Source organism: Macaca nemestrina, chromosome 7 (genome assembly GCF_043159975.1).
Source record: "Macaca nemestrina isolate mMacNem1 chromosome 7, mMacNem.hap1, whole genome shotgun sequence".
Taxonomy (NCBI): domain Eukaryota; kingdom Metazoa; phylum Chordata; class Mammalia; order Primates; family Cercopithecidae; genus Macaca; species Macaca nemestrina.
In genome coordinates, this window is record NC_092131.1 from 123,552,431 (window position 1) to 123,579,503 (window position 27,073).

General features: G+C 39.4%; 2 protein-coding genes across 23 annotated transcripts in view; one reads left to right on the forward strand and one right to left on the reverse strand.

Moving 5' to 3' along the window:
* LOC105491021 (high mobility group 20A) overlaps positions 1-23,760 on the reverse strand; it is a 69,361-nt gene extending 45,601 nt beyond the window's left edge. Inside the window, exon 1 of one of the 2 annotated variants that reach the window (XM_011757106.3) lies at positions 23,739-23,760. The gene's annotated coding sequence lies outside the window, so the exon portion shown is untranslated. Of the gene's footprint in view, positions 1-22,695; positions 22,834-23,738 lie in introns of those variants that run through there. The other variant, XM_011757104.3, reaches the window with a different exon arrangement.
* LOC105491024 (pseudopodium enriched atypical kinase 1) overlaps positions 22,890-27,073 on the forward strand; it is a 305,249-nt gene continuing 301,065 nt past the window's right edge. For 11 of the 21 annotated variants that reach the window (XM_011757114.3, XM_011757110.3, XM_011757109.3 and 8 more), the window contains exon 1: positions 23,544-23,690. The gene's annotated coding sequence lies outside the window, so the exon portion shown is untranslated. Of the gene's footprint in view, positions 23,025-23,522; positions 23,691-24,020; positions 24,112-27,073 lie in introns of those variants that run through there. The other 10 variants (XM_011757117.2, XM_071100876.1, XM_071100878.1 and 7 more) reach the window with 6 other exon arrangements.

A 27,073-nucleotide genomic window follows, 5' to 3' on the forward strand; every position in this document is an offset into this window, starting at 1 on the left:
TACAGGGCAGAGAAGAGTAAATAAGCATGTTTAACAGGCAGAGTAAGGGCACAATTTATAAACCTCATGCTTTATATGAAAAATTCCCTTAAATTCTTCATTCAGTTTTATAAAGCAGTATTTATTTTAACAAAAATTAATGTTTTAAATTGCATGAGGCCAGAACAAGGATCATGTAGCCTCAAAACAATATTTCCCCATGAGTGCAATAACACACAGCACAGATTCGGTTCATTTTCTTGACAGATAACCGACATATTTTGATACTGAGGGGAAAAAAGTGCTGTGACTTCCTTATTGAATATCTCCACTATATAGCAATAGATTGAGAAGTTGTAACTCAATTTATATCCTGTTAACTTTCCAGATAAGTTACATGAAAATACACTGAAATTACCAAACAAGAATACCATTTAATTATGGGAAAACAGACCATGAAAATGAACATTTCCTTAAGAGGTTTAACTCTGAAAATTACAACACATCTGAGACTGTTATACGTACATTCTTATGCCACTGGCAGAAAAAGTAACAAGCTTTTGATAAGTTGTTGTTTTACTTCTTGCCAATATACCTTAAGATAAACCTAAAATGTAATGTGTTTGATTCATCTCTAATTCCAGTGGCATCTCTGTGCCTTCAGAAATTGGACTCTAAACTGCCTTACATGAAAAAGAAAAGTTATTGGTACTCTTAAGCTCATCATTACAACATTTTTCCACAGAATCTTCTCTGGAGGCATTTATTCTTACTAGAAACTCTCTCCAAATATTTAATTTGGCCCTGGGTGTTTAGTAACATTAGAATATTTAAAAGACAAAATTGATAAATTACAATCAAGACATAGTAATGTGAGCTATGAAGAAAAATAGCTTACCTGTGATTTCTACAACGAATTCACTCAAAATCTGGGGAGAAAAAGCCTCTCAAATATTTGATAAAGGATGATGTGCAGCATAAACTACAAGGAGACAACCTGAGGCAGTAGGAAGAGCTCTGAATCGAAGTCAGGAAATCTGACTTTTGAGTTCAGGATATGCTACCAACTAACTGGTTTCTGGGATCACTAAACGACTCTGGCTCAAGTTTTTTCACCTGTTAATGAAGAACAAAATCAACTTCAAATTTGTTTAGTTGTTAGACTACATAGAATACTGAGAAACAGTATATTTAATTATATGAAATAGAAATACTAACAAACTAGCAGAAAATAGGAATATATTAAAAATTCAATACAAAATCACAACCATAAACATATATGTACACAAACACAGAGTTCTCTAAGCATGGTATGCATTTCTGAATTCTGTTCATATTTATTTGCTATCTGGGAGGGAGTCTCAGTTTATATTGAGGGCTCTGGAGTCAGACTGCCTAGATTCCAATCTCATATTTTACTTATTAGCTGTGGAACTTGGGCAAGCTAGTCAAAAGCTCTGAACCAATGTTTTCCTATCCTATAAATGAGAAGAGCAATAGTATATACTATAAAGAAGTTATCTCAAGAACTAATCTGTGTAAATAAAGCAGGTAGTATGGTGTCATCATATAGTAAGAGCCTAATAACAACAATGATAGCAATAATTGCAGCAAGAATTTATTGCTTACTAAGTACCAGGCACTATTTTAAGAGCTATACATGTATGATCCCACTTAATCCTCACATCCACCATATCAAGTAGATATTATCATTAGCTCCTATTTTATAGTGAACAAACTGATCCACAGAGGGGTTAAGTAACTTACTCATGTTTAACTGTGATAGTCACTATGGCTATTCAAAAATATTTAGATCTCCTTTCAGAAACATAAGAGGAAACTTCTTCACTGCCTCAGAGAAGACACAAGGCCCATGTAACTCATGGGCAATGACAGTGAGTGACATATGATTCCTCTGGGCAGAAAATCTGAGTCTATAAGCAATTTGCCATGTTTCCCTCCCCTGAATACAGTGACTGTGAAAGTATATATTGTGATGGAGTTTACATCAGCCTGGTTGTCTAAGTGACCACAAATAGCATAGCCCCATGTTGACCCACTTTGTACAAATAGCATAAGTGAAGAAAGAAAGCCACTGAGATTTTGTGGTTGTTTATTACCACAGCAATATAAATAGCAATAACCTAGCCTATCCTAACTGACACTTTCTCAGTTAATAAATTTCAGATTTAAGTATCATTATCTACTTGTTTATAGTTAATACCCAAAGTTTCAAAATAAATTCTGGAAGAAAATAGTACATTTCTATCCATTTAGTTCTTTTTGTGTGTGTAAACCAACAAAAGTTCGCTATTATCTAGTTTAATACTACAATTTAAGAATTACCGGTCTAAATGTCTTCATGATCTTAGGCTAGGCAAAGGTTTCTTGAAGAGGACAAAGCACTAACCACATTAGAGAAAAGTGACAAATTGGAGTCCACTACAGTTAAGAATGTCTGTTCATCAAAAGATCATGTTAAAGGAGTAAAAAGGCAAGCCACAGACTGGGAAATTGTATTTGTAATACATATATTCCCTAAAGACTCATATTTAGAATATACAAAGAACTCCTAAATATCACTAAGATTAAAAATAAATTATCCCTTTTTTTAAAAAAAGGGGGTTAAATACAAAGCAAGCACTTCATAAAGAGACTATCCAAATTATCGATAGCTATAGAAAAAGAGTTAGTATTATATACCCACCAGAATGGCTAAAATAAAAAAAAAAAATGACAATACACAGAGGTACCAAGGATGAAGAAGAACAGAAATTCTCTTAGGATGCTACTGGGAATCTAAATGGGGACAATCACTTTGGAAAACTATTTAGCAATACCTGTTAAAACACACCTATCCTATGAACCAGCAACTCCATTCCTAGTGAGAAATGAGTGTATATAACCAACCGAAGACATGTATGAGAATGTTCATGGCAGCTTTTTAAATAATAACCTCAAAGTGGAACCAACCCATGTGTCCATCAACAGTAGCATGGTTATGTTATGATATAGTCTTACAATGAAATCAGTGGAATACTATACAGATTGAACTACTGCTACATGCAACACGGATGAAGCTCATAGATATAATCATGAACAAAAGAAGCCAGACCCACAGAATAAATATTCTATGAATACATTTATATGAAGCTCAATAACAAGTAAAACCACCGTATAGTGACAGAAATCAGAATAGTGGTTATCTCTGGTGGGGAGAAAGAAGGTAATGACTGAAGAGCCTCCCAGAGTGATGAAAATATTCACAGGCACATATATATATCTATGTAAAAATTCATTGATTTTTATACTTTACTGTATATGCCACAGTTTTAGAAAGTAAAATTTTAAAAAGCAGCATTGATTAAGATAATTCCAGGATTAGAAGGTCCCACAAAGATCACTGAGTCCAACCATACAACCAAGGCTCAGCCCCCAACCTGAAAGTCTCTCGGGAATGTCTACTCCCACTTTTCAATAGCTCTGACAATTGGAAAGTTTTTCTTTATAATGAACTCCAAACCTACAGCCACATGCGGTGGCTCACGCCTGTAATCCCAGCACTTTGGGAGGCAGAGGTGGGTGGATCACGAGGTCAGGAAATCAAGACCATCCTGGCTAACACCGTGAAACCCCGTCTCTACTAAAAATACAAAAAACTTAGCCAGTGTGGTGGCGGGTGCCTGTGGTCCCAGCTACTCGGGAGGCTGAGGCAGGAGAATGGTGTGAACCCGGGAGGCGGAGCTTGCAGTGAGCCGAGATCGCGCCACTGCACTCCAGCCTGGGAGACAGAGGAGACTCCGTCTCAAAAAAACAAAAAAACAAAAAAAAAACCTCGAAAACATTTTCTCTTGAAATGAAATTTATCTGGTTTAAATTTGGTAGTAAACAGACATTTTTTAATGGGTTTTGGGAAATGCTAGTAGCCTGAAAGCTGTTTCAAATTGTTGTGTTTATAATTTTCTATCAAATGTGCAATTAAACATCTTATTGTACTAAAATCAGCTTCAAAAACAATAATTTAATTAAAAACTATATCTAGGATGAAGAAAGCAAACATAAGCTATATAAGAAAATGCAGAGTATCTTGTAATATCAAATCATAATAGATGTGTATAACTTATAAAACACATGAATACATTAATATTATGAAGTATGGTCATTTTTTGCATTATTCTGATTATTGTGATTAAAAGACATGTCATATACTTACTCTGGTTGCATTATGGCATATTTATGTGACTAAAATAGCTAATAATACTTACAAATAATATTGTAAATCTCAAGAGTAACCAAATGCGATTAGACTACCTTTCCTTTGTAGGGCCCTTATATGTTTTTTTAAAATTGCAGTTTGGCTGAGTGCAGTGGCTCACACCTATAATCCCAGCTCTTTGGGAGGCTAAGGTGGTAGGATCGCTTGAGCCCAGGAGTTTGAGACTGGCCTGGACAACATAGCAAGACCCTGTCTCTAAAAAAAAAAAAAAGAAATTGAAACTAAAAACCTAGCTTAGTGTGGTGGTATGTGCTTGCAGTCTTAAGCTACTCAGGAGGCTGAGGCGGGAGGATCATTTTTGCCTAGGAGTTCAAGGCTGCAGTGAGTTATCGTGCCACTGCACTCCAGCTTGGGCCACAGAGCAAGATCCTGTCTCAAAAAAATGAACAAAATTGCAGTTCTAGAAAAGAAGACAAGTTATTCAAGACTGCTACTGAGAACTCTCTACCTTTACTTTTAAAGAGTTTCAATCTAGGGCTGCACACAGTAGCTCACGCATGTAATCCCAACACTTTGGGAGGCTGAGGCGGGCAGATCATCTGAGGTCAGGAGTTCAAGACCAGCTTGGCCAACATGGTGAAACCCCATCTCTACTAGAAAAATACAAACATTAGCCAGGCATGGTGGTGCATGCCTGTAATCCCAGCTACCCAGGAGGCTAAGTCAGGAGAATCTCTTGAACCCGGGAGGCAGAGGTTGCAGTGAGCCAAGATCACGCCACTGCTCTCCAGCCTGGGCAACAAGAGTGAAACTCCATCTCAAAAAAAAGAAAAAAAAAAAAAGTTTCAATCTAAAAAATATAGGCAGGTGCATTCCTCTCTGGGGGCTTAAATAAAATCTGCACACGCGGCCAATTTAGCTTAGCACTGAGAAGACTGACTAATCATCAAAAACTTGTCTCTAGGCAGTACAGTGATTACTTGGTCCCTTTTTCAGAGAGGAATTTTTAAGAAATAAAGTACCAAACCAGAGGAAACAAGCAACTCCTTCATGCTCTCAGGGCACAGGACACACCTATGAAGTACTTGCCTACCTGTAGTTTACCTAGGATGGCATGATCTATTTTCTTACTCATTATATATTTCCAGTAATATCTACCAGGTACATGGTTAAGATACCAGCAATACAATGGTGAACAAATTGTCTCTTCCCTCGTGAAAAACTCGAGTTGGAGGTGAAAGATGTTCAGCAAATATACCAATAAATAAACTTTAAATTTGTTTAAAATGCCCTGAAGGAAAAGAACAGAAAGCTATTGAATAACAGGGGAGATTTCATTTAGACAGGGGACTTCTTTGAAGAAGGAACACATAACCTGAGAGTTAAACGTTAAGTAGGTACGTTGCATACTGAGGAACTAGCTTATTAGGCCCAGAGGTGAGAGAGAACTTGATGCTTTGGAGGAAGTGAAAGGCAGCTTGTGGCTGGAGAAAAATGAGCCAGAGAGGAAAGCAACAAAGGCAGGTAGACAGGAACCAAATCCTGAACAGAATTGGGGCTATGTCAGAAATCCGGGTTTTCCCCAAAGTATAAGAGTAAACCTCTGAGGAATTTTAAGGAGGGGCATGATGTGACATTTATGCTTTCTAAAGGGTCATTCAGACTTCTGTGTAAAGAATGAATGTGTAAGAATGGATCTAGAAGCCAGGTGTGGTGGCTCACACCTGAATCCCAGCACTTTAGGAGGCCGAGGCAGGTGGATCACTTGAGATTGGGAGTTCGAGACAAGCCTGGCCAACATGGTGAGACCCTGTCTCTACTAAAAATACAAAAATTAGCTGGGCATGGTGGTGCACACCCATGGCCCCAGCTATGTGGGAGGCTGAGGCAGGAGAATTGCTTGAACCTGGGAGGCAGAGGATGCAATGAGCTGAGAACATGCCACTGCACTCCAGCCTGGGCAGCAGAGTGAGACTCTCTGTCTTGGGGGAGGAAAAAAAAAGAGAATGGATCTATAAAGATCAGTAGGGAAGTTACTCCAATCGTCCACCAGTCCTCCTTAGCATGACGGTGGCTTAGAAAAGGATAACAACAGGGAAGATGAAGCAAAGAGGGTGAATCCAAGATATATTTAGGAGGTAGAATCAATAGAATCGTGCAGTGGTCTGGATAGGGGTGTGTGTTGAAGGGATAAGGGGAGTAGTAAGAGGTCTCAAGAATGAGCCCAAGATTTTTAACGAAGAAATCAGTAGATTGAGTCGTCATTTATGGAGATAAGGAATACTCGAAATGTAGAAGTAGAAAAAGTATTAAGATTAGGCATGTTCATTTTAAGATGGCTTTGAGATAAAATATCAAGTTGTACTCTGTACACAGAAGAAAAGTCTGAGATGGAGATAGGAGTTTAGGAGTTTCCAGCAAGTATAGTAGAGTTTCCAGCAAGTATAGTCGATGGTATTTTAAAGCATGAATGTAAGGTATAACCTAGGGAGAGATAACAGGTTAAAAGGAGTTAGAATTGTGTCCTGAGGAACTCAACAGTTAGAAGATGAGTAGAGGAGGAGATTGCAAAGAGGACATGAACACAGGTAGGCAGACAGCCAGGAGTGCATGGTGTCAGGCTATTTCAAGGAAAAAAAAAAAAAAAAAAAAGGATGTACCTATATGTTACTGGGATTAAATGAGAATGCAAAAAATGTCCAAGTTTTTTGACAACATGGAAGTTATTAGTGACCTAGTAGAGCCCTTTTGATGGAGTGGCGGGGGTAGAAGCATACCATCTACATGGTTTGCATATAGGGAATGTAGAGAAAAATAATACAGTCCTTCAAGTCGTTGAGGGAGTGAAGGGCTTAAGAAAACTTAAAGTACAAAACAAATGGCTGGGTGCAGTGGCTCACACCTGTAATCCTGGCACTCTGGGAGGCTGAGGTGGGCAGATCACTTGAGGTCAGGAGTTTGAGAGCAGCCTGGCCAACATGGTGAAACCCCATCTCTACTTAAAAAAATACAAGAAAAGAATTTAGCCAGGCATGGTGGCATGTGTCTGTAGTCCCAGGCACATTCACACACAACCAGGTACCATTCAATAAAAAATCCATCCCTCACCTACTGTGGTGGATGCCACTGTTGTCATTAATTAATTATATACATATGGGATTGCTTGGGAGGCTGAGGCAGAAGAACTGCTTGAGCCCAGTAGGCGGAGGCTGCAGTGAGCCAAGATCATGCCACAGCACTCCAGCCTGGGTGACAGAGAAGACTGTCTCCAAAATAAATAGAGTATAAAACAAAAATTATGCAAATTTTAAGTGTACAGCTTGACAACTTTTCATAGACTGTATCACCTGTAGCCCTACCAGAATAAACAGATTATTACAACAAGCAGAAGTCCCCCACCTTATGCCCCTTCCCATTCGCTATCCCAGTAAAAGTAATTACTGTGACTTCTAAGATTTGTTCTGCTTGTTTTTGAACTTTATTCATATACTATGTAATTATTTGTACTTACATGCACTTATCTGGCTTCTTTTGCTCGATATTATGCTCGATATATGATCATCCATGTAGATACAAGAAACATTTGCTTACCCATTCTATTTCGATGGACATTTGGGCTATTAAGAATGATGCTACGGCCGGGCGCGGTGGCCAAGCCTGTAATCCCAGCACTTTGGGAGGCCGAGACGGGCGGATTACGAGGTCAGGAGATCAAGACCATCCTGGCTAACACGGTGAAACCCCGTCTCTACTAAAAATACAAAAAAATAGCTGGGCGAGGTGGTGGGCGCCTGTAGTCCCAGCTACTTGGAAGGCTGAGGCAGGAGAACGGCGTAAACCCGGGAGGCGGAGCTTGCAGTGAGCGGAGATCCGGCCACTGCACTCCAGCCTGGGCGACAGAGCGAGACTCCATCTCAAAAAAAAAAAAAAAAAAAAAAAAAAAAAGAATGATGCTACTATGAACATTCTTGTCCATTTGTGTCTTTTGGTGAACATATATATAAATTTCTGTTGGGTGTATACCTAGGAACAGCTGGGTCAGAGGGTCAGAGGGTGTATGATCACCTTTTGGAATACACAGCCAAACTGATTTCCAAAACGGCTGTAAAAATATACACACCTACCAGAAACATACGAGTTTCAGTGTCTTCACATCATCAATACTTGATATTCTAAGTCTTTTTAGTTTTAGCCATTTCAGTGGGGATGTAGGGAGGCGTCTCAAGATACTGAGAGGTCTCAAGTATCTCATTGTGGCTTTAATTTGCACTCATTTGATGTAAATAAAATAGGTGGATGCATATTGGCCTTTGGATAGTTTCTTTTGTGGAGTGCCTATTGAAGTATTTTGTCCTTTTTGAAATTTGATTATTTGTTTTTTCCTATTGATCTGTAAGAGCTCCACAAGTCCCTTGTTGAATACATGTATTACAAATATGTATTCTCACTCTGCAACTAGTCTACTAGTCTTTTCATTCTCATAATAATGTCTTTTAATGAAGAGAAGTTTTTAATTTCATAAACTCCAATTTATTCAACCTTCTCCTTCCTTTTCAGATCATTACCTACTCCAAGATCATAAAGGTGTTTTCCAGTTTCTCCTTAAATTTTTCTTTCACATTTAGCTCTATAATCCAACTAGAAACTTATTAGAAGTGGTTTTTGTATATGTTGTGAGGTAAGGGGTCAAGGATTCATTCCCTGCCCCTTCTACACACAACCAGGCACCATTCAATGAAAAATCCATCCCTCACCTACTGTGGTGGATGCTACTGTTGTCATTAATTAATTATATACATATGGGATTGCTTCTGGGCTCTCAATTATGTTCCACAGATCTGTCTGTCCTTGCGCCATTACTACACTGTAATTACTGTAGCTTTATAATAAATCCTGTTATCTGATAAAGTCTTACAACTTTGTTCTTCAAGATTGTCTTGACTATTTAGTCCTTTTCATGTCTATGTGAATTTTAGAATCAACTTGTTAGTCCCTCCTTCCATCATGTACACAAATCCTGAGATTTTATTAGGATTCCATTTAATCTATAGATCAATTTGGAGAGAAATGGTATCTTTACAATACCAAGTCTTCCAATCTATGACTACCTATTACATCTTGCTTCTCTCTGTTTTACAGTTTCCTGTGTAAAGATCTTATAAGACTTAAATTTGATTTGTTTGATTCTATTGTAAATGGTATTTTAAAAATTTCACTTTCTAACTGTTGGTTGCTCGTATAAGTTTGCTTATTAATTCTAATAGTTTGTCTATAGATTCTTTGAGAGTTCCTATATTCCCAAGTAACACATTTAGGTTCATGAAAGATACTGCTCTGTAAATATCTTCTCTCAAAATATAGCTGCCAGGTCTTGGCATTAAGGCTTAGATGATCTCGTAAAACAACTTGTATTCTATTGAAGAGTTTGAGTAACACTGGGATTATTTCTTCCTTAAATATTTGTAAGAATTCATCAGTGAAGTCAGGTAGACCTGGTTTTCTTTGTAGATTTTTTTTTTTTTTTTTTTTTTAAGACAGGGTCTCTTTATCACCCAGGCTGGAGTGCAGTGGCACAATCACAGCCTACTGCAACCTCGAACTCCTAGGCTCAACCGATCTTCCTACCTCCCGAGTAGCTAGGACTATAGGTGCACATCACCATGCCTGGCTAATTTTAAAAATTTTCTTGTAGAGACAGGGTCTTGAACTCCTGGCCTTAAATGATTCTTTAGCCTTGGCCTCCTGAAGTGCTGATGTTACAGGCATGAGCCACCATGCCCAGCCAAAATTTTAAATACTGAATTCAATTTACTTAACAGATAAAAACAGTTTTCAGATACTGTATTTCTTCACGTCAATTTTTTATGCCAATTTAAATAAAGTATTTAACCATTTGTCCATTTCATCTAAAATTTCAAATCTGTCTATATAAGATTGTTCATGATTATCTTCCTACCTTTTTGACATCTGTAGAATCTGTAAAGAAATGTTCCCTTTTCATTCCTGATATTGGTAATTTATGCTTTTTTTTTTTTTTCTTTATCAATATTGCTAGAGGTCTACGCATTTTACTAATCTTTTTAAGGAACCAACTTTTGGTCTTGTTATTCCCTACTGCCAATTTGTTGTCTTCTTTTATTTTTTGAGACGGAGTTTCGCTCTTGTCACCCAGGTTGGAGTGCAATGGCACGATCTCGGCTTACTGCAACCTCTGCCTCCCCGGTTCAAGTGATTCTCCTGCCTCAGCCTCCTGAGTAGCTGGGATTGCAGGCGCCCGCCACTATGCACAGCTAATTTTTGTATTTTTAATAGAGATGGGGTTTTGCCATGTTGGCCAAGCTGGTCTCAAACTCCTGACCTCAGGTGATCCACCCACCTCAGCCTCCCAAAGTGCTGAGATTACAGGCATGAGCCACTGTGCCTGGCCGACAATTTGTTTTCTATTTCATTGATTTCTATTTTCTATTATTTCCTTTCTTCTACTTACTTTGGGTTTAATTTGCTGTTCTTTTCCTACCTTGATGGGTATTTAGATAACTGATTTTTCCTTTTTTCTATTCTAATATATGCATTTAAGGCTACACATTTTTCATTGAGTATAGCTTTAACTGATTCACACATTTTCATATGTATTTTCATTATTCTGTTGCAAATGTGTTCTAATTGCCATCATGATTTCTAGATTGGCAGTTATTTTCTTTAAGGAACTTAAAGGTTGCGTTCTCTGAGAATATATCCAAGGGAAATGAAATTACTATGTTGAAAAGATATCTGCACTCTCAGGGTTATTGCCATATTATTCACAATAGCCAAGATACGGAATCAGCCTCAGTATCCATCAACAGATGAACACAGAAAATGTGGTATATATACACAATGGAATACTATTCAGCTTTAAAGAGGAAGGAAATCCTGTCATTTGCAACAAAATGAATGAACCTGGAGAGCATTATCTGTTAAGTGAAATTAGCCTGGTACTGACAAATACCACATGATCTCATACGTGGAACCTAGAAAACCTGAACTCATAGAAGTAGAGTGTAGAATGGTAGTTACCACGGGTGGGGTGGGGCTGGGAAGATGTTGGTCAAAGGATACAAAATTTCAGTTTGACAGGAGGTATAAGTTTGAGATAGCTATTGTACAATATATTGACTATAGTTAATAACAATGTGTTATATTCTTGAAAACTGCTAAGAGAGTAGATGTTCAGTGTTCTTACATAAATTGTGTGAGGTAATACACATGTTAATTAGCTCAATTTAGCTATTCCACAATGTATACATATTTCAAAACACCATGCTGTACATAATACATATAATTTTTGTCAATTAAAAAAAAAAAAAAGGCCGGGCGCGGTGGCTCAAGCCTGTAATCCCAGCACTTTGGGAGGCCGAGGCGGGCGGATCACAAGGTCAGGAGATCGAGACCACAGTGAAACCCCGTCTCTACTAAAAATACAAAAAAATTAGCCGGGCGCGGTGGCGGGCGCCTGTAGTCCCAGCTACTCAGGAGGCTGAGGCAGGAGAATGGCGGGAACCCGGGAGGCGGAGCTTGCAGTGAGCCGAGATCGCGCCACTGCACTCCAGCCTGGGCAACAGCGTGAGACTCCGTCTCAAAAAAAAAAAGGCAGCCGGGCATGGTAGCTCACATCTGTAATCCGAGCACTTTGGGAGGCCAAGGCAGGCAAATCACCTGAGGTCAGGAGTTCGAGACCAGCCTGGCCAACATGGTGAAACCTCGTCTCTACTAAAAATACAAAAATTAGCTGGGTGTGGTAGCATGCACCTGTAATCCCAGCTACTTGGAAGGCTGAGGCAGGAGAATCACTTGAACACAAGGGGCAAAGGCTGCAGTGAGATGAGATCATGCCACTGCACTCCAGCCTGGGTGACAGAGGGAGACTCCATCTCAAAATAAACAAACAAACAAACAAACAAAGTAGGTAAAAGCAAAAAAAAAAAAAAAGTTACATTGTATTGTTTTCTGGCCCCCATTATTTCTGTTGACAAGTCAGATGTCAGTCTAATTGTTCCTTTGAAGATGATGTGTCTTTTTTCCTCTGGTTACTTTCAGCAGTTTTATTTTTACTATGAAGAATGAAAGTGTGGTACTCCTTGTATTTATTTTGCTTGGCGTTTCTTGCACTTTTCAAATCAATGTCTTGATATTTGCATCGATTTTGGAAAATTCTCAATCACTGTCTCTTAAAATATTACTCCTTCTAGGCCGGGCGTGGTGGCTCATGCCTATGATCCCAGCAATTTGGGAGGCCAAGGTGGGCAGATCACGAGGTCAGGAGATCGAGACCATCCTGGTTAACATGGTGAAACCCCATCTCTACTAAAAATACAAAAAAAAATTAGCTGGTGTGGTGGCGGGTGCCTGTGGTCCCAGCTACTCCAGAGGCTAAGGCAGGAGAATGGTGTGAACCCGGGAGGCGGAGCTTGCAGTGAGCCGAGATGGCGCCACTGCACTCCAGCCTGGGAGACAGAGTGAGACACTGTCTCAAAATATATATATATATAAAATATATACATGTATGTGTATATATATGTATATATGTGTATATACATGTATATATGTATACATATATATATTACTGCTTCTAACTTTCTCTCCTTCAGTCATATATATGTTAGACTTCTTCATCATTTCCTCATGTCTCTGTAATAGTTTCATATTGTTGCTGTAACAAGTTATTTAAAGCTATTGGCTTAAAGCAATACAAATTAACTTTCTTACAGTTATAGACTCTGCGTAGCAAACATTGTGAGGGGAAAACAAGTTTTAAAAAATAGTTTCTTGGTACCATCCTTCTCTAAGTACTAGCTACCTGGGGATCTCTAAAATCCAAGTTCTGTCTGCTCAGCCCCATAAAACTAACAGCTTCTCTGCTTTTAGAAGAAACCCTCTGCTAAGTTTCATAGCATCTTGTCATGCTCTAAGAATTAGCAAATTCCTAGGAAAAAAGAGAAGCATGGAACATCAGCCCACTTCTCTGAAGTTCCTTTGGTTCTACAATTGTGGTTTCTTAAGTCCTGGATGCCTCAGCAGGTCTTTGATGACCTCACTTTTCTTTTTAAATCTCATCTTTCCTGTTCTTAGCAAAAGCATTAGTCTGCAGTAACCTCATCTCTCAGAGTCATAAGTGGAAATCACAGCTTGGGCTCTGAATCAAAACTCTACTGCTTATTAAGTGATTTGGCAAGTTATTTAACCTAGAGTATTTAAACATTTGAAGTTTCAATTTTCTTTCATGTAAAATGAACATAACACTATCTAATGAGGTTATTGTGAGGATGTGAAGATTAAATGAGACATATTTATAAAATGTCTGATAACAAAAACATTCTTATTGCAGGTTTTCTATGTGCCAAATACTTTATACAGATTTAATAATTTATTGTAGACATAGTTATCTTCCATTTCCTTTTCAAGATCACATATTAGTAAGTGATGAAGCTAAGATTTGACTCTAGAACACTAGTTTTCAATAACTACACAATGTTACTTCTATAATGTTGCTTGAGTATTGTTCCTGACACCAGTAAGTTGTCAATAAATATAAATTATTATTATACAGAAAATATAAATGCTTTAGAAATAGACACCAATCACATTAGTTTTTCTACTTTGTTTCCTTCTGATTTGTTTCTCCTTTTCATTTTTGCAAAAACATTCTTACAACATCTTTCAATGTATTCTTAAAGATGCTATTGTGAAAAATGAATGTCTTATAGCCCACTGAGTAGACAGGCAATAATTTGCTTAAGCATTATTATATTGTTGAATGTTTAGAAGATTTCAAGTCTTTAGACAGTATAGTATAGATATCAGTGCTATTAACATTTTGTACCTTTAACTATTTTTCTTCTTTAAAATACTTTCTTAGAATAAAGTTCTATATGTGGAATTATTGGCTTAAGAGTATGAACATGTTATTATTTGTTGATATAACTGCTACTGTTATTAAGCCAAAAAGTTATGGTAATTACGATGCCACCAGCAACCAAAATGAAGGTTTGTGTCAAGACAATAGGAATTAAAGCTATGAAGTACAGGAGTGAAGGACATGTGGACAAGGGGAAAAAAAAGGAGATAGGAATTTTGAGGCTGAAAAAGAAAAAATGGAGTGCTGGATATCATTTCTTTTGAAGCAGGCAGGTGCTTATAATCCTAGCTACTTGGGAGGCTGAGGCAGGAGAATCGTGTGAGCTCACTAGCGCCACTGCACTCCAGCCTGGGAGACAGAGCAAGACTCCGTCTCAAAAAAAAAAAAAAAAAAAAACCATATTAAATTATTATTATTTTGTTTAATAGAGATGGGGTCTTGCTATGTTGCCTGCGTTACTCTCAAACTCCTGGCCTCAAGCAATCCTCCTGTCTCAGCCTCCCAAAATGTTGAGATTATAGATACAAGCCACTGGGCCTGGCTAACATATTATTTAAAAATTATACCTATAAACTGCAAAACAACCACATAAAGACCTACGTTCTACAGTGCCCCCCGCTTCCTTTTTTTTTTTTTTTTTTTTTTTTGAGACAGAGTCTTGCTCTGCAGCCCAGGTTGGTGTGCAGTGGCTCAATAACAGCTCACAGCCTTCAACTCCTGGGCTTAAGCAATCCTCTGGCCTCAGCCTCCTGAGTAGCTGTGACTACATGTGTATACACCACCATGTCTGGTTATTTTTTATTTTTTGTTGAGATGGCATCTCACTACATTGCCCAAGCTGGTCTCAAACTCCTGGGCTAAGGCGATCCTTCTGCCTTGGCTTCCCAAAGTGTTGGGATTACAGGAGCCACCACGCCCAGCCTACAGTCCACTTATTTGGTGTGTAATCTTGAGCCCTGAATTGCCTTATCTGTAAATTGGGATTAAATTTTATAATATCTGACTAAAGCCAGAATTGGAACATGGTATCTCTTGTTTTATATTCCTGATATTAAATTTGCTTTGTGAGTATACCATACCCGAATAAAAATGAAGGAATCTCTCCTTTTTTGCTGATATGCTTTGAGTATCTTACATGCTATGCTTTGAATATCTTATCTTGTGATGAATAACCTGTTACGAATCTTATGTCAGACTTTAAGTTACTATTTTAAAAGGTTACTTTGTGGGATTCTCTGAAGGCCACATCATTTGCCTGCTCTTTCTACAATCACATAAATCTTACTGTGTATACCCAAAGGCAGTTGCTTTTCTACCACTGCCTTCCTCCTTCTTTGTTACCATCACAGATTTTGGGGTAGTAGGTACCTGATCATCAGGCAGAATACAGAAGGCCTTGAAAATGTGGGTTTAACTATACCAAGATCTTTTGCTCTGTTTATGTACTATAGCCTCCCCAGTAAAAACAAAACAAAACAAAACAAAACAACAAACAACATCTCTGCTAAATGCTTCATTATGTACAGAGGTAAGTCAGTGCTTGATTGTCCCAAGTTCCAGTTCAGATTTATTTTCCAACTTTCATTATCCTCCAGTAAATTTTAGTGGTGATACTGAAGGATTATGGAGTATGAGAATAAACATTGGCCTTAGAGGATCTGCATTCAAATCCTGTCTCTACCACTTACTGGTTAAGTGATTTTGGGCAAGTAACCCAATCTCTCTAAACTTAATTTTTCTCACATGGAAAAATGCCAAACTATTTGAATTAAGATAATATGTAGTGCCCAGCACAATACTAAATAAATGTTAGTCAAATGGGAATTGGAATTATGGCTCAGTGTGGTCTGAATCTGACTATTATTCAGAAAATAAGGACAGCAGTACTGAATAAAAGTATTTTTTTGAGCTGAATAAAATCACAGAATTTTGATTTCTAGGATCCTTAAAAATCCATATCCTTTAAAGAAGCCATATGGGGTAACACTTATAAGGGGCTTGAATTCCTTCATGTTCCAACAGATCCAGGTTCCATGGTATGGAAACACTTATCAGATTATAAGCAAAGAGAAGAATAATTTTATGTCTGCTCAATCAGCCAAAAAACTTTGCTGGCAAAATCGTGGAGAAAACAACATCCTTATACATTGCTGGTATCATCAAAAATCAGTACAATCTTTTAGGGAAACGTAGGTATCATATCTAGAACTACCCATGCTTGTAGAACCATTAATCACACTCATAAGATTTTATTTTCAGAAAAAAAAGTCAAATAACGAAAATAGCTATAGTTTTATTTAATAGTGCCTGGCACATAAAAGGCATTCAAATATTTCTCCAAATGAATACCTTTATTTGTACTGACTTCTCCAAATCACTGCTCTTGGTTCCTCCTCATTAAGATTTATCTATTTTCATTACCTGGGGAGAGCTTTAGAATCAAATTCTAACATCTTTGTCTAGTCCCTGCTCTCCCATCTTCCCTAGTAACTTTGTTTTGATTGCTACTAGACTCCTTACCTTAGAATACTTCCACTCTTTAAACTCAGCTGACTGTAACACAGAAACCAAAAAGACTATATACCACATCCTTGACCTAGTCAAGAAGAAATCTGAAGCTTCCTTCAAGGTCATAAGATGTCTTTCTCCTTTGTTAATACCTCTGTAGTCTAAGCATTTACCACAATCCCTGCTACATTAAGACAAAAAGCCAGAAGCTATCCTCAAATCCATCCTCACCTGATCTTTAACATACCTTCAGCCCTGTACCTAGCTGCTTACATTTCTCTCTAGGATCTGACAAAGAATGATCATTTCCTTGCTTTCATACCTCTTGCTTCTTTCTTCTGGCCCCATTCAAAATCCCCTATTCTTCAAGTCTAAGTATCTCTCTTTTAGATATAATTCACATACCATAAAACTGACCCCTTTAGTGTACACTTCAGGATTTTTTTTTTTTGTACAGTTGACCCTTGAACAACATGGGATGAATTGCATGAGTCCACTTATATGCTGATTTTCTTCTGCCTCCACGACCTGAGACTGTAAGACCAATCCTTCCTCTTCCTCCTTCTCAGCCTACTCAATGTGAAGATGACAAGGATGAATACCTTTATGATAATCCACCTCCACTTAATGAATAATAGTAAACATATTTTTTCTTCCTTATGATTTTTTTAGTAACACCTTCTTTTCTCTAGCTTACTTTGTAAGAATACAGTACACAGTACATGTAACATACAAAACATATGTTAATCAACTGTTTATGCTATTGGTAAGGCTTCCAGTCAACAGTAGGCTATTTATGTAGTTAACTTTTTGGGGAGTCAAAAGTTATACATGGATTTTTGACAACACAGGGGTTAGCACCCCTAGCCCCCTCGTTGTTCAGGTGTCAACTGTACATTGGTACACAAGATATTTTAGTATATAAAGTTATGCAACCACCACCACTATCTAATTCTGGCACATTTTCATCACTTTCAAAGGAAACTCCATACTAGCAGTCACTCCCATTCCCATCCACTAATGTGCTTTCTGTCTCTATTAGTTTTGCCTAATCTAGACATCTCAAATAAATGGAATCACACAATATGTTGCCTTTTGTATGTGACTTCTTTCACTTTAATATTTCCAAGATTTATCCATGTTACAGCAGGTATTGCTACTTTGTTTCCCTTTGTTGCTGAATAATATTCCATTGTATGGCTAGATCACATTTTGTTTAGTCATTCAATAATTAATGGACATTTGAGTTTGCCTTTTACAAATAAGGCTGCTACAAATATTTGTATGCAAGTTTTTGCGCGAACATGTTTTCAGTTCTCTTGGACATATACCTAGGAGTGGAAATATAAGTTACGTGTCTAAATACTTGATATCAAAATCTATTTGGTTTCTGAGTTCAGGTAACAGAGGCTATCTCTCACAATGCAAACAACTCTATACTGAGCTCTCCATGCCATCCCTACTCAAACACCTACCATCTTCAAAGTCTGCAGATACTAGTAATGATTTACTTTTTTCCAATTAAATTGGGGAGCAGAGATCAGTTCTTATGGCTGCAGTTATATAGTAGGTACTTAATATATGCTTATCTGACACCCTAAGAAGCTCCCAAATGAGAGAATGATGACTATTTACTCTTTCATTTTATAGATATTTGAGTGTTTAATGTATGGTAGCCATTGTGCTGATGCTGGGCGTAATTGTGGACAAAAGTTATTGATCAGTTTCATCATACTCCAAGAACCAGCTCACCTCCACAAATATTTACTGAATACCTATGATGTGAATGGTCTTGTGCCAGGTATGACAGCACAGAGTGGAATAAGATCTAGTCTGCAGCCTTTTAGGGAAGGCATAAACTCTACCTACCACAATAACACAATAAAAACAAACAAGAGGAGCACCGGACAGTAAATGCTGTAAGAAAGGTATAATGCTCTGGAGAGTTAATGGACAGAATATGTACAGTTTGGGAGAGTGTAGAAGAGAATGGATATCAGAAAATATTTCTTCAATAAACAACCTGAAAGAAAGTGGCATGTTGATAGACGGGGATTCCAAGGAAAAAAAGAGTGTTTCAGGCAGAAAATAGCATGAGCAAAAATATTAAAGCTGGGTGCAGTACAGATTCTTTTTTCCTCCCAGAGGCTGTCCCATTTGGATGTGTAGATGAGTAATGAGAAGTATGATCACAGTGTGAAAGGTCTTCATTGTTGGTCTTAGTATTTAAATAAGTTTAGGAGAATGAGTTGAAAGTCTGCCTGTAACAATTCAAATTACCTTAGTGATTTGTGCCAAGATTAAGATTCCTTAATCTTTCCTTGAAACTTTTCTATTTTGTATATCTTCTAATCATGGAAATTAGTGATTTATCCTTCCCACAAGGAAAAAAATTAAATCTTGACAACTATGTGAGCATGCTGATAGGGGGACAAGGCTGAAGCTCAATCAGTCTACCACTGCATCCCATACTGTGGGGAAAATGTACAGCTTAAAACAGACATGTGGGCAAATCACAATAGTCAGAAAAGCAGAAGCAAGATTGGGGGTAAGATAATTGCATTAATGAAGCTTCTAGCACCAGGCATTGGACCAGGAGATTTACATAAAACATTCTGATTCCACCAAACAACCCCATTTGGATTTAGGAAAACTGAGGCTTAGGGAGGTCAAATAAATTGCTCATGGTTACCAAGCTAGTAAGCTCAGCTAGTAGAATGTAGAAACCACTGCTGAATTTGGGCCTATCTGATCCCATATTTTCCCCGTTGTTAACTCTTATTTGTTTTCACAATACAAACGAAGCTAGAATGGTAGGAAAATGATACATATTTCAATGAAAGGGGCTGAATATTTAACACAGGGGCTTCTATGGTCTGGAGAAAAATTAGCATGAAACATTCAAATCTGGGTTTAGAATGGCTTAGAGATTAAGACCAGGAGAGATCAGGTTTAGGGCTGCTTCTTTATCCAGTTTGAACACCGATCATTTGCTCATTTAGGAATACCAAGTGAGCAAATTTCCAGTTTTAATTTGTAAATTAGAGAGTAAACTACAAGAGAATACGAATATTTGGCCATATTTACTGTATTCATAGACCTGAGAACAGTGACTGGCACATAGTAGACACTCTAAACTTTTGCCAAAATAATGAAAAGTTATGTAAGGGGTATTCTCATTTGAATACCCGTGAAGACTATGAAATAAAGACAGCAAAGCAGTAAGTTGAAAACCCATTCAAGTTCTTAAGATACTTCCTTTAATCCTCAACCCTATGGCAAAAACAACAACAACAAAAATAAACCACCATCAAAACGACAAACAAAGAAAGCAATAGTTGCAAAACATTAGCCTGATTTTACAAAGAAAAGTAGATGAAAGAATGAAAAGACACTTCTGTATTATGTATAACATCTCTGTGGATAATCGAATTTCAGTCAGATGGAAGCCAGAATTGTGACCTACGGTTTTAATATTTCATACTGCTGTGAGCAGTGTATCCAATGAGTCTTTGAGAAACAAAATGGTTATCTAATCCAAGTATTTGAAAAAAAAATTGACAATTTCTTTATTATATAGCTGGCAAGTAATGGAATGAAACCTCAAATTCATTAACTTGAAGTAACAGTACATGTACAAAAATCTTAATCTTAATTCTTTAAATTTTGATATTATATTTCCATTAAACATGCAAAGAAAACTGCACAAAGGGCATTAATGAAAAAAGAAAAAAAAAGAAAAAAAACCAAAACTTTGGAGGACAGCAAGCCTCTCCAAAGAAACATTTTTAAAAAGAATAAAAACAGGTTCTATGGACTTTCCCTCTCTATTTTTCACAGGCTTTTCTAATATTTCTTCTTTGATGGAACCAATGAATAACTGCCACTTATCACAAAATACCTTCTTTCAGATATGTACTTTATATATTGCTTTCTTCTAAACAGACAGTTCTTCAAGCTGCTCAAGTCTTTCAGCTGCAGCAATTTTTCTTATTTCTATTATACTGTATTTCTTCCATGGAGTATCATAAAGACCAATTTAATAAAGACAGTTTCCAAAAGGCAATATTACTCTACCTCAATCAGTATTTTAACATGATATTCTCTATTTTTTTCATTTAGTTCTACAATCTTTCCATACTTCAATATTTCCTAACACTATAGTTTCATTTGTCAGGGTGACTATATTTTCTTCTATATTACATTAATACAGAAGATAGTGAACACTTTTTCTTTAATCAATTAATACTTGGGGCAGTCTACATGTTCCTAACCTATTAATAACCACGAAGCCAATATTTTGTCTTTTCAGTCAACTACTGCAATTGTGTGGTCTTTCAAAATATAAATCATACTTGATTTTAAGGTCTTAGACTTTTTTTTTTAAAGTGACAACAGAAGGTTAAAACATTTTTTTTTTAACTGTAATATTTGGTTTAAAACATATTTTCTAATGAACTCTAAACCAAACGGCTATTTATTTATTTATTTTTGAGATGGAGTCTCGCTCTGTCGCCCAGGCTGGAGTGCAGAGGCGGGATCTCGGCTCACTGCAACCTACACCTCCCGGGTTCAAGCAATTCTCCTGCCTCAGCCTCCTGAGTAGCTGGGACTACAGGTGTGCGCCACCATGTCCAGCTAATTTTTGCATTTTTAGAAGAGACGGGGTTTCACCATGCTGGCCAGCCTAGTCTCCAACTCCTGACCTCGTGATGTGCCAGCCTTGGCCTCCCAAAGTGCTGGGATTACAGGCGTGACCAAACAGCTTTTTAAAAAAACTACTATAGAATTAAAATAATTGCAGAGTCTGAGGCTAGATTAAGTACAATCCCAAAAGTAAAAGTACACAGGCCTTATTACTTCAAAATACAGTTCTAGGTTCACTGATAACATATCCTAAAATTACTAACATTATTCAGATTTCACAAAGTAAGCTTCAAGTAGATTGATTCCTTCAACACACAGACACACACCCCTCTAAGTATTGTGTTATCTGACAACAGAAGCCAAGGAATCAAAATTATTTGAGTGTTTATTACCACCTCACATACAGTTTATTACAAATGAGATATTGAAAACCAGAAAGTTCTTATTGATCTTTTGTCCTTTGTGAGCCAGCTTTTTCCTGTTTAGAATCGGAGCTGAGTCTCATGACCCTTGTGTTATACTTTAATACCACAAAGAACAGATACCATTTAAAAATCAGTGATGAATTAAATTACAAAGGAGGAAAATGTAATAAAATGCAACTTTCACAAATGTTACGTGTAAGCTACGCATAAGAATTTTTAAGGCTGAGGAAGTTGTTCTCAGGCACAGGGCAAAACCTGTAGCCAAAATCAACAGGACTAATAATTTAAGACGTCAATTTTATCAGTTAAGCTAACATCAAATTTGAGTACTTTAGTGTGATATTTTCATTCTGCTAAGAAGAAAACGCCCCGGATTTTATGTAAAATATTCAGTCCCCTAAATAAAAAGTTATCTCCTTAAAAGAGAAGCTAGATTTCCTGTTGCATGTCAAGGCAGAGGGCACCACACTTCACCTATCCGAGGCTGGACTTGAGTAGGGGTGCAGGTGTTGGCAATTCATCAGTCACACAAGCTATGTGGTCTTGCAGAGGTGAATAGAGCTTTTTAACAAGGGCTTTCGAATTCTTTGAAGAAAACACTGAGACAATTTTGCTGGGGAGGAAATGCTCCATCTTCCACGTGGAAACAAACTCATAAATTCTGACTGTAGGTTGGTGTTCAGCACAACTTGGAATAACCTAACTTTTCACATAAAACACAACCCCCAAGCTGCAAGATACGGTCTCCGCGAATGGCACCAAGCACCACCTTTTCAAGCCCTCACCAGCACTGGAAGTGGGTTGGACACCCCCAAACCATCACCACCCCCCCAACAGGAAGTGAGGGTGTCCCCCTCCCCCAGGACGGCCTTCCTCCCCTCCCCCAACCGGAAGTTGAGGCGCCCCCATTCAGCCGGCCTCCAACCAAGACAAACCAATACCACCACCACCAAAAGAGGGGTGATCTTCAAGGGGTGAAAGGCAGCTCGACTGGGGCCACCCCCAAGCTCGCCTTGCTTACTGACCTGCTGACGACAGGGGCAGGAAGGGGCCTGGGGCCTAAAGAAAGTCCCTTGCACAGAGGACAATTCCCTCAGCCCCTCTCAATCGCCTTCACTTCACGCACTCGTCGTCTCACAGCTGGACAAAAATTCTTCCGCAGCACTTTATTTTGGTGTCCTTTCCTTTTCTTTACCTAATCTCTTAACCACCTTTCCACAGGTAACTCCTCTTACCGCACAGCATTTACAATTGCTCCGGTGAGGAGAAAAATGAAATATTTTCCACGGTCCCTTCAGAAAAATGAAGGGATTATTTTGCCCCAATGCGGCGAAGGACTACGCGGTTACGCAAGGTGAGCCTTATTTTCGTGGAGGTTTCTGGGAGATGTAGTTTTTTTTTTATTGCCACGGCCCGCAGAAAGTAGAGGAACTGAAATTGGTCATGACTATATATTAGCGTCCTCGAAAACATATTCTGTATTCGATGACGGCTGACCTAGCGGGCTCCGACGCCCAGATGGGCCCAGACTTCCCTGATCTTTTCCTATGCGGCTTAATCGAACCCAAATTTTCGCTCTCGCGGGCCCAAGGTCTCGGCAGCCCCGCCCCTTGTCTTGGCCCCGCCCTCCACAGCCAATCAGGCGCCCTTTAGGTCTCGTCCTCTGGAGCTTGGAACGCAGAGAGGAGGGGCCTGGCGGCGACTCCTCCCGCTGGGCTGAGGGAGACCTGGGAGACAACTGGAGCTTGTGCGCGCGCGCGCGCGTGCTCACGGATCCAGGAGCGCGGCGAGCGGGCGAGGGCGCGCGCGGAGGGGCGGCGCGCGGGGCCGAGAGGAGGCGGGCAGGCTGGTGGGCTGGGCGGGCGACGAGCGGCCGGGAGCGCGCGGTGGACTCGGCCGCGGCGAGTAGTTAGTTAGTTGTTCTTAGTGTCAGTTGCTCGGCGGCGGCGGCCGTGGTCACCAGGAAAGGGACGGGACGGACGGCGATGGTGGTCGCCGCGGCGTCGTGTGCGCCCCTCAGGTAACAGCGGCCAGGCTGTCTGTGTCCCCTCGGTTGCCTTTTACTCACGCGCCGGCTGTGGGACCAGGGTTGCCGCGGGTTGAGGGCGCTGACCCGGGGGAATCCGGGCGGGGCGGCGCGGGTTCTGGGTGGCGCCGCTGCCGGGGCTCTGGCGGCCAGTGCGTCCAGCCCGGCGCGGGCTCTCGCTCTCCGGCCACCCCCGCGCCCCGCTGGTGCCGCGCGCCCCCCGCCTCCCCTGCCCCCTCCCTCGGCGGCGGCCCCGGGAGCGCGGCGCCCCCCAGAGGAAGGAAAGTTGGGACCCGCCGCGAGGGACGCCCCCCGGCGCGGCAGGGAGGCTGCGGGGGAAAGTGAAGCCTGGAGGAGCTGGACGCAGGGAGGCCAGGGTAGAAAGGACTTCTCTGGCTCCTGCCGGGTCCACACGGTCAGTCCGCTCCCACACCCGGGAGCATCGGTGCAGCCTCGCCGGCAGCGCCGGGTGGCTCCCTGCCTGCTCCCTTCGCGCCGCGGCTGGGGAGCTTGCGAACGTGTGGGCTGGCGGGGTCGTTTGGGGGTTGTGAGTGGTTCGGCTGCTCAGTTTTTTTCTTCTCTGCCCTTTGACTCATCCGTTCTTGCAACTTTTCTTTCCTCCCTCGATGGGGACTTGCCGTCTGAACCGCGTCTGTCCCCTTCCCCCTCGTCGTATGCACCATCGGTCTGGGAGCTTGATTTCATTTTTTCCTCCTTTGGCTGCGTTCAAGATTGCTGAGAGCACCGGGAGCGACCCTCCTACCCCGCTTGCCTCTGGCCTGTTAAATGTTACTTTTTGCAATTCGTTGTTTTTTAAAGATCCAAGTTCAGGAATTTGAGAGCTGTGGAATGGAGTTATTGGAAGGCTGGCGTTGAGGGGGTAGTGATGAGCTAGAGGAAAACTATGATTTCATCTTTATTGGCCTTGCTATAGAAAACCTAATTCATTTTTTTTTTCTGCCTCTATTGAGTGTGGTAAGATCATACGTTGAATTAAATACTTAGAGACTTACATAAAAGACTATTTTTAGGTCATTGGATGATGTACGAGAACAGCTTTTCACCTGAACTGGGATTGCCTTGAGGATTCTGTTTTGGGGCCTACCTACTGATTTTTGTTCAGCCACAGCGTCGTCTTTTCCCGATAAATGAAGTGATGTAGTGATGTGTGTAGTCAGAGAACCCATACTGCTCTCTGCAGTATGGAAGTGAAAAACGTGAATTATCCACAGGGGTAAAACTTTCCATGAGCAATCTTGAATACTCACTTCATGATGGCTTCTCCTGTAATCTCAGAGCATTTCTAGATAGCTCAATTCACTGGCTACCCTAATTACTTTCTGACTTGCCTGGGACTTCTCTTTGGTGACTTGTTTAGTAAACTATAATGGCAGATATGGTACATTTTCTTGGCTTCAAAGTTGAGGGTTATAGCCTCAGCCCAGAGATGAACAATGGAAGTAGAATTCATAGCACTGCTAGTGAATTTTGGATATGACCAACTCACAAACTATGTGAAAAAACAAACATCCCCTTTTCATTGCTGTCAGGGAGGAAAGGGGGAATATTTTATTATGTCTTTGTTTTGGATTCTCTAACATGACTGTATTATGTGGGAAAAATGTCAAATTATTTTCTTTAAGGCTTTTTAATGTGTGTTCCTTCTCTTCCCTCACTACCCCCTACTCCAGCCCCAACTTAGGGGCTAAAATTTATGTGTGGCTGTATTCTAGGGTTGGAAGAGAAGTGTTTTGGTGAAAGAAAAATATAAGATCACTTTGAACTATTATGATACCTCAACTATTCGTTTTATCCAGTTGATAGTACACAGAAACTTTCACAATAATGTTTGTAGCCTGTTAACGTTCAAAATTCATTTTTAAGAGTCTACCCTGAAGGCCCATTAAGAAATAATGCCACTTCATAACTGTTTCCCGACAATCACGTTAAAAAATGTGTTCCTGGAATGCATTATACATGTACTCATATAAACATTTATCTTTGTACATTTATGGTAATGTAAATATTTAAGCTTGAGAGCTTAAAAACTTTTATTTGCTTATTTGCATACATGTTTTTCAACATCTAACAGTGCCAACCATATTTGCCAAATAAGCATCAGCAATAAATTCATGCTTTGGCACATTTCATGTAATAACTCTTCTAAATTGTTCCGTGGTGAAGCATCATGAGATTAGCATTTGCTTCATGAGAGAGATTTGTTGTTCTTTTTAACTGTACTGATGTGCTGTTTAAGTGGAACAGGTGCTGGGCCCTAGCCATTTGTGTTGATACCTGCCAAATCATACCCTTTTGTTGGATGGGTTGTTTAAGTAATTTAGGAACCAAACTGTGGCCCCTGGCATGCCAAGTGTGGGTACAAGGCTCCATATCAGTGTTGCAAATCGCTGTTTTCACTGTAAGAGGCAGATGTGTATGATGAGCATTGTTCTGTCATTTGCTCATCTCTTTACTGTGATTCCTACAATCTTCCCCACCCCCCGCACCCCCCACCCCACTTTCCTTCCCAGTCCTTTCATTACTGAAACTCCTGGTACAGTCTAGGTTCCCTCAAGGCTGATTTGTTTTCCTTCGTGAATTGTAAATTCTAGTAATCTTTAGGCCAGGAATAGATAGTTTACATTTGTTTGACAAATGTTTGAGTACCTTTTAAGTGCCAGGCATGGTGGTAGGTAGTACCTGAGTATTATAGAATATGATATTCCTTTTTGCAAGGAGGTTACAGTTGAGGAGGAAAAGATAGGTGATAACCAATAATTATAGTATGACAGGGCTGTGCACACATTCCTATGGATGGAAGCACAGAGGAAGGGTAGCTGACTCAGACTTGGGGGGATGGGGGGAGGGTGTCTAGAATGCATCTTAGAGTGTTACCTGGGCTAATCTTCAATAATAGATAAAAGTTAACTAGGTCCAGAAAGAGGGAAAGTACATCTTATACCAGTGCTGTCCTATAGAAATTTAATACAAGCCACAAATATAAGTCACATATACAACTTAAAATTTTTTAGTAACCACATTTTGAAAAGTAAAAAGTGAAATTAATTTTAATAATATAAACTCAGTATATCCAAAATATCATTTCAACATGCATTCAGTATAAAAAGTAATAATGAAATATGACTTTTCCATTTTCATACTGTCTTCAGAATCCCGTGCATAATTTTCTACTGTCTTCAGAATCTGGTATGTAATTTACACTTATAGCACATCTCAATTTGGACAACTACAGTCACATACTCAATGACTGCAGGTGAGTGGACAGCAATAACACAGCTTTAGAACAGGGGTGGATGAAGTAATAAGCCAAATCAATGATTGTCTTGTGAACCAAGTTAAGGAACTTTAACTTAATT